The sequence below is a fragment of the Balaenoptera musculus genome, chromosome 1, assembly GCF_009873245.2.
Source record: "Balaenoptera musculus isolate JJ_BM4_2016_0621 chromosome 1, mBalMus1.pri.v3, whole genome shotgun sequence".
Classification (NCBI taxonomy): Eukaryota; Metazoa; Chordata; class Mammalia; order Artiodactyla; family Balaenopteridae; genus Balaenoptera; species Balaenoptera musculus.
The window spans coordinates 74,415,561-74,432,996 of NC_045785.1; positions in this window are offsets into that span (position 1 = coordinate 74,415,561).

Consider the following 17,436-nt stretch of genomic DNA (forward strand, 5'->3'; position numbering starts at 1 on the left):
CATTTTGAATGATCTGTCCATTGGTGAAAGTGGAGTGTTAATATCCCCTACTATGATTGTGTTACTGTCGATTTCCCCATTTATGGCTGTTAGTATTTGCTTTATGTATTGAGGTACTCCTATGTTGGGTGCATAAATATTTACCATTGTTATATCTTCTTCTTGGATTGATCCCTTGATCATTATGTAATGTCCTTCCTTGTCTCTTATAACATTCTTTACTTTAGAGTCTATTTTATCTGATATGAGTATTGCTACTCCAGCTTTCTTTTGATTTCCATTTGCATGGAATATCTTTTTCCATCCCCTCACTTTCAGTCTATATGTGTCTCTAGGTCTGAAGTGGGTCTTTTGTAGACAGCATATATATGGGTCTTGTTTTTGTATCCATTCAGCAAGCCTGTGTCTTTTGGTTGGAGCATTTAATCCATTCACGTTTAAGGTAATTATCAATATGTATGTTCCTATTACCATTTTCTTAATTGTTATGGGTTTGTTTTTGTAGGTCCTTTACTTCTCTTGTGTTTCCCACTTAGAGAAGTTTCTTTAGCATTTGTTTTAGAGCTGGTTTGGTGGTGCTGAATTCTCTTACCTTTTGCTTGTCGGTAAAGGTTTTAATTTCTCCGTCAAATCTGAATGAGATCCTTGCCGGGTAGAGTAACCTTCACTGTAGGTTCTTCCCTTTCATCACTTTAAATATATCATGTCACTCCCTTCTGGCTTGTAGAGTTTCTGCTGAGAAATCAGCTGTTAACCTTATGGGAGTTCCCTTGTCTGTTATTTGTCATTTTTCCCTTGTTGCTTTCAATATTTTTTCTTTGTCTTTAGTTTTTGTCAGTTTGATTTCTATGTGTCTTGGCATATTTCTCCTTGGTTTTATCCTGCCTGGGACTCTCTATGCTTCCTAGACTTGAGTGGCTATTTCCTTTCCCATGTTAGGGAAGTTTTAGACTATACTCTCTTCAAATATTTTCTTAGGTCCTTTCTCTCTCTCTTCTCCTCTGGGACCCCTGTAATGTGAATGTTGTTGTGTTCAGTGTTGTCCCAGAGGTCCCTTAGGCTGTCTTCCTTTCTTTTCATTCTTTTTTCTTTATTCTGTTCCATGGCAGTGAATCCCACCATTCTGTCTTCCAGGTCACTTACTTATCCGTTCTTCTGCCTCAGTTATTCTGCTATTGATTCCTTCTAGTGTATTTTTCATTTCAGTTATTGTATTGTTCATCTCTGTTTGTTTGTTCTTTAATTTTTCTAGGTGTTTGTTCTTTAATTCTTCTAGGTCTTTGTTAAACATTTCTTGCATCTTCTCGATCTTTACCTCCATTCTTTTTCCAAGGTCCTGGATCATCTTCACTATCATTTTTCTGAATTCTTTTTCTGGAAGGTTGCCTATCTCCACTTCATTTAGTTGTTTTTCTGGGGTTTTATCTTGTTCCTTCATCTAGTACATAGCCCTCTGCCTTTTCATCTTGTCTATCTTTCTGTGAATGTGGTTTTTGTTCCACAGGCTGCAGGATTGTAGTTCTTGCTTCTGCTGTCTGCCCTCTGGTGGATGAGGCTATCTAAGAGGCTTGTGCAAGTTTCCTGATGGGAGGGATTGGTGGTGGGTAGAGATGGCTGTTGCTCTGATGGGCAGAGCTCAATAAAACTTTAATCCACTTGTCTGCTGATGGGTGGGGCTGGGTCCCCTCCCTGTTGGTTGTTTGGCCTGAGGCGACCCAACACTGGAGCCTACCTAGGCTCTTTGGTGGGGCTAATGGCGGACTCTGGGGGGGCTCACGGAAAGGAGTACTTCCCAGAACTTCTGCTGCCAGTGTCCTTGTCTTCATGGTGAGCCAGAGCCACCCCCTGCCTCTGCAGGAGACCCTCCAACACTAGCAGGTAGGTCTGGTTCAGTCTCCTATGGGGTCACCGCTCCTTCCCCTGGGTCCCGATGCACACACTACTTTGTGTGTGCCCTCCAAGAGTGGAGTCTCTGTTTCCCCCAGTCCTGTCGACGTCCTGCAATCAAATCCCACTAGCCTTCAAAGTCTGATTTTCTAAGAATTCCTCCTCCTGTTGCCAGACTCCCAGGTTGGGAAGCCTGACATGGGGGCTCAGAACCTTCACTCCAGTGGGTGGACTTCTGTGGTAGAAGTCTTCTCCAGTTTGTGTGTCACCAACCCAGCAGTTATTGGAATTGATTTTACTGTGATTGCACCCCTCCTACCGTCTCATTGTGGCTTCTCCTTTGTCTTTGGATGTGGGGTATCTTTTTTTGCTGAGTTCCAGTGTCTTCCTGTCGATGATTGTTCAGCAGTTAGTTGTGATTCCGGTGCTCTCACAAGAGGGAGTCATAGTTGGAGATTTTAACATCTGTTTCTCAGTAATTTATAGGATAGGTAGGCAAAAAATTAGATTATAGATTATTTGAACAACACTATCGAGCAACTTGACCTAGTTGGCATTTATTAAACATTAGACCCCATCAACTACAAAATACATATATTTTTAAGTGCACATGTAACAGTCACAGACCATATTCTGAATCATAAAACAAGTTTCCATAAATCTAAGAGGACTGAAATTATTCTCTGGCCAAAATGGTAATAAATTAGAAGCCAATAACAAAAAGATATCTAGAAAATCCTCAAATATCTGTAAATTAAGTAACATATAGCAGAATAACCTGTTGGTCCAAGAAGCAATCACAAGAGAATTCAGAAAATATTTTCAACTGAATGATAATGAAAACATTACATATCAAAATTTATGGGCTGCAGCCAAAACAGTATTTAAAGGGATGTTTATAGCTTTAATTACTGATAATAGAAGGAAATAAAGTTTAAAAATCAATGACCTAAACTTCTACCTTAAAAAGTTAGAAAAAGAAGAGCAGAAGTTCTCTTGGGGCCCTTTCCAGTGAATCACTGACCGTCTGATTTCTATCACTATATCTTAGTTTTCTTTGTTCTAGAACTTCATATATAGAACCATATACTATATCTGGCTTCTTTCACTCAACTTAATGCTTTTGATATTTACCCCAGTTGTTGTATTAGTAGTTCATTACTTTTTGTTGTTTTTGTTGAGTAGTATTCTATTGTGTGGATATTTAAAAATGTATTCATTTATCTGTTAATGGACATTTGTATTATTTCCGGTTTTTAGCTACTACAAATAAGACTGCTCTGAATACTGCTATACAAGTCTTTTTGTGGACATATGTTCTCATTTCTCTTGAGTAAATAACTGTAAGTGGAATTGCTGAGTCATGGAGCAGGTGTATGTTTAAATGTGTAAGTAATGGCTAAATAGGTTTTCAAAAGGTTGTACCATTCTATACTCTTCTTGGCAATATACGAGACTCCCAGTTGGTTCACTTTTTGCCAACATTTGGTATCCTTAGTCTTTCTAATTTTAGTCATTATAGTGTGTGTGAAGTGGTATCTCATGGCAGTTTAAATTTGTGTTTCCCTGGTGACTTTTGATCATCTTTTCATGTGCTTATTAGCATTCATTTATATTCTTGAAGTGTCTGTTCAAGTATTTTGCCCACTTTAAAATTGGGTTGTCTTTTTATTATCGCTCTTGTGTCTAATAGTAATCACAGGATGCCCAATTATCTAATAAAAAGTAGGACATTTATGAGACTTACCTATGATTTCACCTAAAAGGCAGGGAAAAGGCCTGATCATACATCAGGATTAAATGGGAATTTGGGGAAATATTACAATTATAATCTCTTTATATCTTATGAGTCCTGCTCATACAAGAAGTTGAAAATATAGCAAGACACTTTTAAAAGAAAATAAGACAGTAAAAAAAGAGAACCAAAAAGAACTTCTGGAAATGAAAAATTGAGTCATTTAAATTTAAAAAAAAATCAGTGAACCACTTGAACAAAAATTTTAAAACCTCTGAAGAGAGAATTAATGAACTGAAAGATATTACCTAAAGAAATTCATTACACTGTAGCAGAAAGAAAAAAGGGGGATTAAAATATGAAAGAAAGATTAGGAGATACCAAAAAGAGAAGGTTCAACAGGTTTATAATCAGAGTTTCAGGAAGCCAGATAAGAAAGAATGGGCAGAAAGAAATACTATTTTTTTAAACTACTGACTCAGTATTTTTCAGAATTGAAGAAGACATACATTTTCTGATTCAAGAACCACCACTACCTCAAACAAGTAAATTTTAAAAATACACACACACACACACACACACATACACACACACACACATGCTGAAGTATTAAAGATGAGTAAATCTTAAAAGCAACCAGTGAGAAAAGACAGTTTACTTAGACTGATAACATTTCTCAACAGCAAGAGACCAGGGCATTGGAATACCATTACCATTTAATTTAATTTCCAGCTAAAGAGTTAAATATTGACAACCGAGTGTGAAATAAAGATGTTTTTCAAAAGAAGACAGACTCGATAAAAGAGCTACTAAAGAAAAAAGGAAATTAAACCCAGAAAGAGGAAGTGGTTTGCAAAAAGCCTTTTTACTAAGATAAGTGGTAAAACTATGAGTAAATCTGAATAAACATTGCCTGTACCAGACAATAAGTAAAAATAACAATTAATGAGGGAAAGGAGATAGAAAAAGGAAGTAAATTACTAGACAAGAAAATCATGTAAGACAGACAGTAAATGGAAAATGAGGGTGACCTGAGGCAAAAGACCAAGGTTCTTATGCAATTAAAGAGTAATATTAAAATTTTGATTAACTTGAAGGACTTCCCTGGTGGTCCAGTGGTTAAGATTCCATGCTCCCAATGCAGGGAACCAGGGTTTGATCCCTGGTCAGGGAACTAGAGCCTGCATGCCGCAACTAAGAGCCCACGTGACACAAAACTAAGACCCAGTGCAGCCCAATAAATATTCTTAAAAAAATTTTTTTTATTAACTTGAGACTTTTCTAAGTCAGGTAAAAGGTTCAAAAGTTAAGAGTAAATGCTAAAAGAAAAGAAATAGAAGGGAATAAAGAAAAGCTCCACTAATCCAACAGAAGGAAAGGAGGGGGAAAGAAATGAGAAAAAAAGAGCATAATTTATGAAAAATAAAAATTAGGATTGTAGAAATACGTCCAAATGTGTCTGTTGTCACAGCAGCGTAAACAAAATAAACTATCCAGTTTAAATATAGATGCTTTGATTGGGCTAACAAATCCAGCTACATGCTATTTGAATGAGATATATTTAAGTCATAATGATAAGAAATATATACTAAGCAAAGATTAACCAAAAGAAAGCCTCTGTAACTCTATCAATATCCAACAAATGAGACCTTAAGGCAAAAAGTATTTGAGATAAAGAGAATCCTCACATACATAAATTATTCTCCAAGAAACTACTTTGCTAAATAAAAAAGCACAGTTTTGGCTATAAAACTGTTTTTTCCTAACTTCCCTTGCAACCTTTAGAGAAGTATTTCTGCTGGAAAAAATAATAATAATAACCCCTTTCCATCCCACCTCCCAAATAAATCAGATCTAGAAATTACTAAGTTTAGTTCTTTTATCTTTCCTTTTAAATTAACCCCATGGCAATTTAAAAGGTTTTAAGCTGCTTGCAATTTTCAGCAATGTCAAAAGAAAAGGAAATCATGTTGAGTGTTTGTATTATTTTATTTATTAAATCCTGATTGCAAAGAGCAGCAAAAGGAATTATAGATTTAAGTGAGGGTTCTCTGCAAGTTGGGAACACTGACTATAGTGTATCAGCAATTATATTAAATATTAAAAATTATAAAAGAAATGAAAGTTTCCAGGCAGAACAGTAGGTAGTTTCAGTAACTGAGTTCCTCTTTTGCCAGGTTTCAGATGCATTTCTTAGAATGCATGGGCATTTCAATTAACTTTCTTTATTTAGTTTTTCTGTTTGTGAAAGAATATAATTTCTCCATATATAAAATAGGGATAATAAAACTTGCTCTACCTAGTGCAAGGTTATTGTCAGAATAAAACTAAATAGTACATGTGGCAGCCCTTTGAGAACCTTTTAGTATTTACTATTTTTTAGTTTTATTTATTTATTTATTTATGGCTGTGTTGGGTCTTCGCCTCTTTGCGAGGGCTTTCTCTCTAGTTGTGGCAAGTGCAGGCCACTCTTCATCGCGGTGCGCGGGCCTCTCACCATCGCGGCCTCTCTCGTTGCGGAGCACAGGCTCCAGACGCACAGGCTCAGCAATTGTGGCTCACGGGCCCAGTTGCTCCGCGGCACGTGGGATCCTCCCAGGCCAGGGATCGAACCCGTGTCCCCTGCATTGGCAGGCAGATTCTCAACCACTGCGCCACCAGGGAAGCCCCTAGTATTTACTATTGAATGTAAGATGTTATTATGAATCCATGGTCCTAGGATGGATTGCTAGTATTAGCTTTACCCACCATTTCTTGAACATGCCTGTAGAATCTTAATTATCTGTTATTGTGCTTTGTCTAATGTTTAAGAGTAAAACTACTCCCATTCATACAGTTACACAAATATAAGCAAATCATGGCCCACTAAAACAATTCTCACCGTTCATCTCTCTCTCACTGGAAATGCACACATTGGAGTTACATGTATACCAAAGAGAAGGAAAACTTGTTTCAGTGTTTAGTGTAAAGAAGTGTTTTTTCTTAATGGTTGGTTTTGTAGCTCTTGTACGTTTGGTTAGAACGTCTAACCCATCATTCTTATTTAGGTGACCCTGAATTTTTGAGGTGGAGACATGAGTCTGGCAAAAAAAAAAAGTCGTCAAAATAGTAGTGAAGAGGGGGTGAGATGGAATGCGCAGTGGATATGATATAGCAGTGTTCCCTCCAAAAGCAATGGCCGCCTTCTCTTTCTGTGAAGTCTGTGGATTCACACAAACATAGCTGCAGAAAGAGTACGTGCGCTGACCTGTCAAAAAGCTGGGAGCTGGGTGAACAAAGACAAGTCACTCCATCTCTCTGAGCCTCCATTTTCCCATATATAAAATAAGGATAAGAAAGTCTACTAAATAGGGTCTTCAATCCACAGCTCAGTCTGTCTCCTCTTGCACTTCAGGAGATCAAGTGCTCTTTGTAAGCTATCACCAAGACCTCTGGCTCTCACACTAGGCCTTTAACTACTTCTTCTCAGCCTTAGTTTCTCATCTCTCTGCAGAGGGCCAGTCAACTTAGAAGTAATCAGCCAACTCTACTGTCTTTGTAGGCATTCTTCTCCCCATATCTTCAAAATGACCGAGTCATCCTGAATCATCACAGCTGCAATGGCATTCCTGACCACCAGGACGCATTCCCAGGTCACCGGTAGTGAAATCTTTGGCAACTGGGCCACTATCTTGTATCAGAGACTATGTGTGCCCCACCTACCACTCAGGACGGTATCCTCTTCACCCACCAGGGATGAGTTAACCAGTCCCAAATCTCCATCTTAACACCTGTTTTCAACCACCTGTTTCTATATCACTTTGTGTTAGTTCAGACCCTCCAAGAGGCAGATGCTGGGAAATGCAAAAGAATTTGCAGGGAGAGGGAGTGGCTGTGAGGGAAAAAGGGGAGTGAGCCAGAGGAGGCAGGGATGGCTGTCAGACAATGCCAGTCTGACCTCATGAAGGAGGGAGAAGAAGATGAAGTGCTGGGTACGAGAGTCTTAGATGCAACCCAGTTCGAAGAGGAATTCAGCCAGGCTTCTGGGAGCCCATCAGAGGGGTCCCTGTCTGGCAGGAACGGACCTGCCTTATGATTGTTGCTGCGTTCACTCATTGGCCAGAGCAGTCAGTGGAAAGTGGGATCTCCACACAGATGGATTCTGTGCACAGCAGCCGGGACAGTCATCAGTTAGGCTTCTCACGTTGGGAGATCTGAGTTGTGCATTTTTATGGCCACTATAATGATGGAGAAACTGGACAACATCTTGACAGGGTGATCAAAATAGATATTACCCATGAGGAGCACACCAGTATCATGTGCTTCTAGATATGATACCGTGAGGAGGACACCACAATGCTTCCGTGGTATTCCTACCAAAAATATATAACCTATATGTAATCATGAAGAAACATCAACAAATCCAAATTAAGGGGCTGTATGTAAAATAATGACCAGTATTCTTCAAAAATCTCAGTGTCATGAAAGACAAAGTCTGAGAAAGTGTTCTAGATGAAAGGGAACTAAGGAGATATGACAACTAAATTCAGTAGAGACTCTGGATAGGAGTCTGTGCTGGAGGGGAAAGAATGCTATGAAGAATATCACGGGACAATTGATAAAACTGGAATATGGATTGTAGATTTGATAAAAGCATTGTATCAATGTTAAATTTCCTGAATTTAATTATTGAGATGAGGAACTAAGGCTGAGAAGAAGTAGTTAAAGGCCTAGTGTGAGAGCCAGAGGTCTTGATGATAGCTTACAAAGAGCACTTGATCTCCTGAAGTGCAAGAGTGTAAAATAATGACCAGTATTCTTCAAAAATCTCAGTGTCATGAAAGACAAAGTCTGAGAAAGTGTTCTAGATGAAAGGGAACTAAGGAGATATGACAACTAAATTCAGTAGAGACTCTGGATTGGATTCTGTGCTGGAGGGGAAAGAATGCTATGAAGAATATCATGGGACAATTGATAAAACTGGAATATGGATTGTAGATTTGATAAAAGCATTGTATCAATGTTAAATTTCCTGAATTTAATTATTGTACTATGATTATATGAGGCTATTCTTTTTGTTTTTTGTTTGCTTTTTAATTGAGGTATAGTTGATGTACAATATATATAAATTTCAGGTGTACAACATAGTGATTCACAATTTTTAAAGGTTATACTTCATTTAGAGTTATTATAAAATATTGGCTATATTCCCTGTGTTGTACAATATATCCTTGTATATAAGAGGCTATTCTTGATCTTAGGCAATACACGCTGAAGTCTTAAGGCATAAAGGGACATAATATATACAACTATCTCTCAAATGGTTTAGAAAAATTAATTATACAAATTAGAGAGACAGAATATGAAGGGCGTTTTCCGAAAGGTACGTTGATTGAGATGCACATACAACTGCTGACTTTGTCAATGATCAAATACTGCACGGAGGCATGAAAAGTACATGAGCGATATTAAAACAGGTTTTAACACTGACTCTCCTGGCTTCCCACCAGTGAGATGAAAGAGGTGCTGAGTCGAGGTTTTATGGGGTGGCTATCTTTTCTCAATCACAACTATATGGTGATTCATCATTGCACATGCCAGAAACTCCACCCCAGTGGATGCAATTATCTGTTTTATTTTCATTTTCTTTTTTCTTTTGAAAAAGCTAGTTGGGTACGATTCTAAGTGTGAGCATGTTGTCTTTAATCCATTAATCAGTACTACCATACTGGTTTACATAAAGGGGATGGGAGGGAGGGGATGATCAGACTGCCAGTGTACATTTTAAGCTGTAGAAATTTTAAAATAGATACTAGGTCAAGAAGGACACACCCAGACATCTGAGATGTCCCTATCAAGCTCTTATTTTCACAATTCTTGCACACACAAAAAACAGGTTTATAACTTTAATTTTTATCTCCGTTCACCCAATGAGTCCAGTTTATCCTTTTCAAACCTTGCTGACATCCCTTATCTCCTAGACATTACATCAACCTTGTGAGCTAGCCAGCTCTAACGATGGACTGCCTGGGTCTGAGTCCCAGCTCTGGTGATTACTGCTGTGTGACCTTGCACAAGTTACTTGACCTCTCTGTAGTCTCAATTTTATTATCTCTATTAAAAGGTAAGGATTACCTTACCTTTAAAGGTAATACCTTTAAAGGTATTAAAGGTAAGTATTCTCAGGTTTCGAGCATCTTGACAACTTGTTTAAATCACTTGGCAATTTAATGTAAGAACTGGGAACTTCTATGGAGCTTTTAACACCCCTACAAAGATACAGATTAGTTTCCACTAGCACCAGCATTGTGTGAGTTCAAGGAATGTTGCTTAACAGGGTGTTGTTTGAAAATAGAAGTCACATTTCTCATTAAGGAGGTTAAACATTTTTTTTCATGCCATTCAGTTCTATTCAGCAAGCATTATTTAGAAAGCAGGCAGAAGAAAGGGAAGATGAGAGAGAGCTTTGGAGTCAGAAGCTTTGGATTTGAAGCCAGGCTCTGTCACCTAATCTGAAGTTTTCTCTTCAGTAAAGTGGAAATCCTGATACGTAAGCTGTAAGTTTGTTGGGATGAGTAGCAATAATAGGTGTACATAGTAGGCGTTCAGCTGAATATAGCTTTTCAAAAATATACTGCTTTTTGTGTGCTTGCTACTCGCCAGGAAACTTGCTATACACATGCAATACAGAAACACAAAAAATTTAGTCCTTACCTCTGGGGCTCACCCTCCAGAAATTTGTAATGTTTCTTCACTGAGAAAGGATACTAAGCCAGTCATATATGCTGCAATTCTTTTTTCCCAGGGTATTTTAAAATTTTTGTTTACATTCTTAATTCTCTGAAATTTTTCCTTTTTTGTGTAGTAAATCTGTCTGATTTTTCTTTTATGGTTTATTTGCAGCTTTAAACTCAGAAAGCCCTTCTCTACTTCTTGGGTCAGATCAATATTCATCTATATTTCTTTCTAGTTCTTTTACAGGCTTAATTTTTCACGTTTAAATCTTTAATCCATCCGGAATTTATTTGGCTACATGGTTGCATGGTTGCTGAATAGTTATCTTTTTAAGACACATTCCTGATGATGCTGGTTGATGAGACTAGCTCATTTGGCTTGTACGCATTTCTAGCTCAATAACTTACTGTCTGAACTGCCTGCTGTGAACATGAATTGCCCTTCTTTGAAAAGGCCCATGGGGTAGAAATATATATCTATGGGGTTTATCCCATTTAGTTGCTTCATTTTTAATGCAGAATAACAAATGTCAACTCTTTTGTTTCAATCGTATGCATGTGGAAACTGTGACAGAATATTTTGCATAAGGGCTAAAGGTTAGGGCCTCCTGAAGCCCAGAGAAAAGTGTGAGAGAGATCAAGCCCCGTCATCACCTATTAGCCATAACCGTGCCTGCACCCAAACTTCCCTCACCTGCCTGTCATCTCTTCCCATGTGCTCATCTTTCCCAGATGGACTATGGAGCCATTTATGCAAGGGAGATAAAAGTCTAGTAGAAGAATCATCACTGATCCACCCATCCCTTCCTCAGTCCATTACTATGGTTCCTTAAGTACTGTTCCGGGAACTTGACTTTCTCGAGAAAAGATACAGGAAACAGTCTCCGAGTTAGTCTGCCTGGAAACTCCAATGCATTCTCCCCAGAGATCAGACTCGGGCTGGGCAGCCTCACTGTCCAGGAACAGTTGTGGACAAGATAGTTTGCCCGCATGGTGTCTTGCTGGTCACGCAGGGTCACGGTGCTGGTGTAGAGTGCCTGAAGATCACGGTTTGGCCCTCTGAGCACGCTGAGAGGGTGAACCTCCAGCGGCCGAGCCAGGCTGCCCACTGTGCCCCTCAGGAAGCTCAGCCTGCAGAGCTTCGAGAGTTCTCTCTCACCACCAGCACCCAGCCTGGCTTCCCTGACCTCCTACTTTGAGAGGTGAGGAAGCCCCTGATAGGGTTCCCACGCCCCGCCCCTCACCCATTCCATGAATTAAGGAAGGGTTAAGAGTCTCCCACCTCTAGTCCTCACGAGGTGAGTTCACTGGAGCAGGTAGACCTGGAAAGGAGGAATGACTGGGGTTGGTCTCAGCACAAACTGCTGACCTTCTCTGCAGGGGTCTGGAAGGAAATAGTGCACCTGGGCACCTGTACATGCCAGGTTTTCTACATTTGTGAGATGGAAGCTATGCCACCCTCTCCGCCCTGGCTCTCCTCCCAGTCTCAGGCTACTTGAGCCCAGGAGTATTCCTCTAACATGACCACGTTCACTACAGACCTCCAAATCACACAGTCTCTCCTCAGAGCCCTTTAATCAGTTCACCCCGCCATCCCCTAACCCTCAACCTCTCCACACCCCTCTGCCACACTGTCCTAGCCTAAGGAGGCATCGAGGCAAAGCACCTCCCAGCACTTCCCAGTGACACCGCTTTCCCAGGTGGCCACACTCAGTCTGACCTTTGTGATCCCACACCCAAATCTTGATGGTTCTCCTGGGTAGGGGGCAGGGAGATGGAAACTTCCGAAAGTCTGTGTGCCACCCGTAAACTTCAGACTATAGATGTCAGGCTGGCTTTGTTAGCAGTCACACCTACAAGTCTCGCCACCTTTACAGACACAAACTGTGGCTGGTCAAGTTCAGGGTGCTGCAGAGTGGTGTGTGTGTGTGTGTGTGTGTGTGTGTGTGTGTGTGTGTAGGATAGGTGGGGAGGGATGATGTGGAGACAGTCTTAGATAAGCTTCTTTTTAAATATGTGGGAAGGAGAAATACCATGTGATAGAAATATGCATTCAACCCATTCATCCTAATAAATACATTTCTCAATAATAGAAGTTATGAAAAGAGACCCTCCCTCTAAATGCATAGTCTAAAAGCACAAACTCTCAGGGAAATGACAGGGTATTTAGCAGAGAAACCTTTTAAGAAAGAAAAAATATACATACAGATGGATAACACATATATGTGTGAGCTGGTATATTCCTCAGAGACAGTTTTCAGGCAAAGTTTCTCATTGTGTTTGTTTTTGAGTTTAATTACAGGGTAATAGCATCACTTTTTTTTTTTTAATTTGGATGATTGCAGCCACTTTGTAACTGATTTTGTTGCTTATCTCATACCACCCTGATCCATCCTTCCCAGTTCTGCCTTCTCTGGTCATGTACCTCCCGGGTCTAAAGCCCTCCTTTGCCATTTCTCGAGTTTTGTCTTCTATCATTTTCCCCAACATGTGACCTATATTCTGACCACCCCAAAACATAGTTTCCCTAACTGGCTGGGTTCTCTCTCAGATGTCCAAGCCATTGCCATACCGTTCCTTTTAGCCAGAAAGCCCTACCCCCCCACCCTACACCGTGACCATCTGGTCAAATAAAATGTGTTATTCAAGTCTCAGTTCTAGCATTGTCTACTTCTCCTTCAGAGGCCTTCATTTATACTCCAGGCAGGCAGGAGCTACTGCCATTCTGCTCTCATTTAGTACCGTGGGTGACCTTGTATTATCCTTGCTTGGTACGTGGTTGTCCCTCCCGCTAGACACCAAACTTCGTGAGGGCAGGGATCGTGTCATTCATTCCTTACTTTTCCTTACTTCCAAAGTTCCCAGCACAATGTTGGAAATTAACAAATATGTATTGAATTATAGTCTTCAATAGCATCACCATTTTCCATCCATAATGACACACGTCATTATCTAATATTTCCCAAAATTAATGGTGCTTATCACTTCCCTTGCTTAACTTGTCATCCTGGAAATGTCCATGTTTCTTATCTAAGTCTGCCTTTTAAACCCCCAAGCTGGAAAAGATTAAATATTGATAGCAACTCCCTGATTTTTCTCCAAAGGCAGCCAAGAGCTAAGACCCAACACACTGTCCTGTTTTCATAGATAACACATGCAGGATAACACAAAGTTGGAAAAGACTAAATATTGATAGCAGCTCCCTGATTTTTCTCCAAAGGCAGCCAAGAGCTAAGACCCAACACACTGTCCTGTTTTCATAGATAACACATGCAGGATAACACAAATGCTCGGTGCTAGGTCTGAAATCAGGCATTATTAATACCCTCTCCTTCTGTAGACCCGGCATGGCAGGCTCACAAGTGAAGATGTAAATTCACTTTGTCAAAGCAAACATTTCTCTTGGGGGACATGGGCCCAACCGCCAGGAGAGAGTAATGACCGCAGCCCACAGGAAGCGGGGGATGAGTAATTTACTGCTGCTAGGCAATTAGTGTTGCTAGAAAAAAAAAAATTGCTTTCATTTAAAATTCTCTGTAAACCATGTGTATCATGGCTCATGGGATAATTTATGTATCATTAGAAACTAAGGAACATATATCACGCTAACAAATTGTCTTTTCCATCCACCACAGCCGATAGCTCCCAGGGATCTTTAAGAAGTCAGAGTTTTGCTGTCCTTATTATGAAAGGTGGTGTGGAAATGTTCATGTGTACCCATTTATCTTCTTGTTCACTCCCTGGTTCTCTGGCAGAGACAGATGGCAAGAGAAACATTGGCCATCAGTTTCATCCTCTGGTTTGCACCTCATTTGCTGTAAATGAGCCTATGGTGGAACTGCCATGAGTTGTATTGTTTTCCCTAACAACTTGAGTGTCTGTTTTGAGACTTGGTTCATCTTGAAGTCTTCCCAGTGCTACTATGTTATTTTCTCCAATACACAGCATGCTGAACAATTCTACGGCTTCCCATTCAAAGATGGGTCCTTCATTCTAAAAGCAAATGGCTGCAAAGAACTTGGAGTGAGTGCTTGACTATCCAGTGGGTGGAGCAGGTCCCAAAGGACTTTGCTGAGCAAGGTGGGAGGTCATATGGCAACTAGGCAAACGTGCTCGAGTTTAGAAGAACCACCCTAAGCTGATTCTCTGTCAAGGGAAAAACATGAAGTGGAAATTTGGAAGACGAGGCTCTTCATTGATGGGGGGTGGGGGGCAGGGTGGTGCACAGGGAAGGGAGTAAAGGTGAGCAACCCAGCTCCAACCTGCCAGTGTGACATGGAAACGATGTTGGCCAATATCACCAACCACAGTAGTTTAATCTGTGAAACAAAGATGTGAGATGAGAAGAAGCCCCACAGCCACTTACTTGCGAGAATAGAAACTGAGAAAAATGGTGCACCCAAAAGTCTGTGAAAAAGTTTTCCCACTCAGCTTCACTCTTTCCTTTTGTTACATTTCAATTGTTTTAAAGAAAATGTACAATGCTGGGATCCTAGTCTTTTCCTAAAAGGCCATGCTTTAATCATTTTGTTAGTCGCTGAGTTACACAGTCCCATCATCAGAATTTGCTACATCACTTGTGAGGCCTTGTGTTAAAAAAATATGAGAATTTCAAGACTGTGAGGGCAGAGCATTAAACCTTTTCAGATGTACAGGTCACACAGCCACGAAGCTGCCTTTTATCAGTACTGAGAGCTCGGAACCTCTCAAGTAGAAAAATACAAGGAGGGGAGGCAGAGGTGTTCAGCACGAGCTCCAGCACCAGTTCCCACACCATCATTCACTGTCCTTCCTAAAGTGCCTAAGATGAGGATGCTGTGCTTAGGGTTTCGCCTGTGAGGTCCTCAGTCATCCTGTCACACAAGAGCTACTTCGTGCATGTTCTGCAATTATGTGAAATTCTAGGTATTTGTTAGAGAAAGACTCTGCATCATCGGAATACTGTGGTCGAGATGTTCAAACTTCAAGTCAGGGATAGCAGAATAAGATTTGCTCAAGTTACATGAAAATAAAGGTGGAACCACTGAGTAGTAAAATGGGGTCTAGTTATTCAGTGTTATTGGAATAAGTGGCCGACACACGAGTGATACAGATATCTGGAATCATATCTCTAAGCATCACGGCTCTTTATATTGTCAGGAGCAATCCATGGCCAAGACCATAGTAGCAGTTCGGGGAACATACTTTCCCAATGGCTCTAGGGCCCCTGAACCTCAGTGACAGCGCTGGGCTATTTTTACAGGGAGGCCCTCGGGCACTACAGGGTGACTGGCTAGTAACCTCTAAATCAAGAGGCTGGATCAATGTGCTTTTCATAAACCTAAGATGCTAAGCCTAGGCCTCCTCGGGCAGGAGGGTGGGTCAGGCAACCCTCCCACGATTGTTATGATGTGAGCCTTCAGCAGGGGTTGGGGACGGTGACTGGAATCTCTTGAAGACCTTTTCCTGAATACCCTTTCTCACCTTTTCACATTTGCTACCTCAGATCAGCAGTAGCTGACCTGTACTTCACACATTCTGACAAATTTGGTTGAGACAGTGGGCTCCTGAGGACGGAGGGTCTCACCCAAGGTGAAGGTCTGGGGATTTGTGACACTTGTACACCTCGGGGAATTTTACCCTCTCATCAGGACTGACAGCTTTGCCCCTGAAGGCAGGGCATTTAGGCTGTTCATGTCCACAGGGTCCTGTACAACTGCGTGAACTTTAGATGCTGAATTGATCACTGCCTCCAGGACAGGGCTGGATGTGGGTGTCTACACACTTAAGAGTCCTAACAAAGTCCACTAAAAGTGTGTGGTGAGCTCACTTCAAAGCAAAGATCTTCCTGGCTGGCCCAGGTGATAGATTTGTACATTTGTAGACCGTGAAAGAAAAGCTTTTTGAAGATCTAACATTCACTGAGCACTTACAAGTCATGCCCTGCTCTACTCACTTTAAATTTGACTCATTTAATCCTTGCAAGCCTCACTTTACAGATGAGGAAACTGAGGCTGGTATGACCTGTCCAAGGAGACTCGAATAGTAGGACAGGCACCCAGGCAGACTAAATGTCTTAACATCTTCACTCCTCCACGATCCCATGGAACCTACTTACAAACATGGCAGAAAATCAAAAGAAAAGAATGGCTCAAGTTTCAATTCAGTGCCAGGCTTTGCGTGAGTTACGTGACTTAAATGCCAATCCCACAGTTTAAGGTTTGTCATCATCACTTAGAAGCAGAAAGTAATTTGCCCAGGGCCCCAAAGCTACAGGATAAACTGGGATTTTGACTCAAGTCTGTCTACATGTCCTCCACGCCCATGATCTTTTCTACCACCCCAAGTCAACAGGCCTAAGGATGTTGCATCTGGCTTTGAGCAAGTCACTGCAAGCTAAGGAGGTACGTTCGAAAAGAACAGGAGATCCCATAATGAAACTAATAGGCAGAAAGAATGTGTCTCCTAACTTTCACACTGAACTCTCCAAGTGGAGGCCTAGGGAAGGAGAGAAAGTGGATTGTCCCAGATGTGTCTATTAGAAGAGTTATGAGAAAACATTTTTCAATAAAATCCAAATAGATAATACAGTTGGCAAGGTGACAATTGTTTAAAATTATTAAAAAGAGAGAAAACAATGTTTCCACAGATACAGGGTAAACTTGAAAAAAGAGTTTTCTTCCTGAAAGTGTTTTGTCCAGCTGGAAGGAAAAGAAATAAAAGGAAACATGAAAGCCAATAAAAGAAAAATATGAGCATAGAAGACCGTCATTAATCTTCAATTCAAATGGTAGTCACAGTGGCATCACAGCGGTAGATTACATAAAAGGCATTAATAGCAATTCTATTCAGAGATAAACGATGTACTGGGGATATACTCAGAGGTGAATAAGTGATCTAACTGCACACTGATTTTGGAGTCATGGGAATGACCCTAGAACCACGGGTTAAATGGTTCTTAATTTAAAAATTGAATATAATTCTTGACATTTTTGGTAAGTAGTTTATAACTGAAATGATAATCTTAGCAAAGTATTTTGTGTATAGACCTGAGTCACCCACCTACAGACTTTAATGGCCTTAACTGGAAGACTTTCCTGGCCTAGATTTGGTGTGGGCACA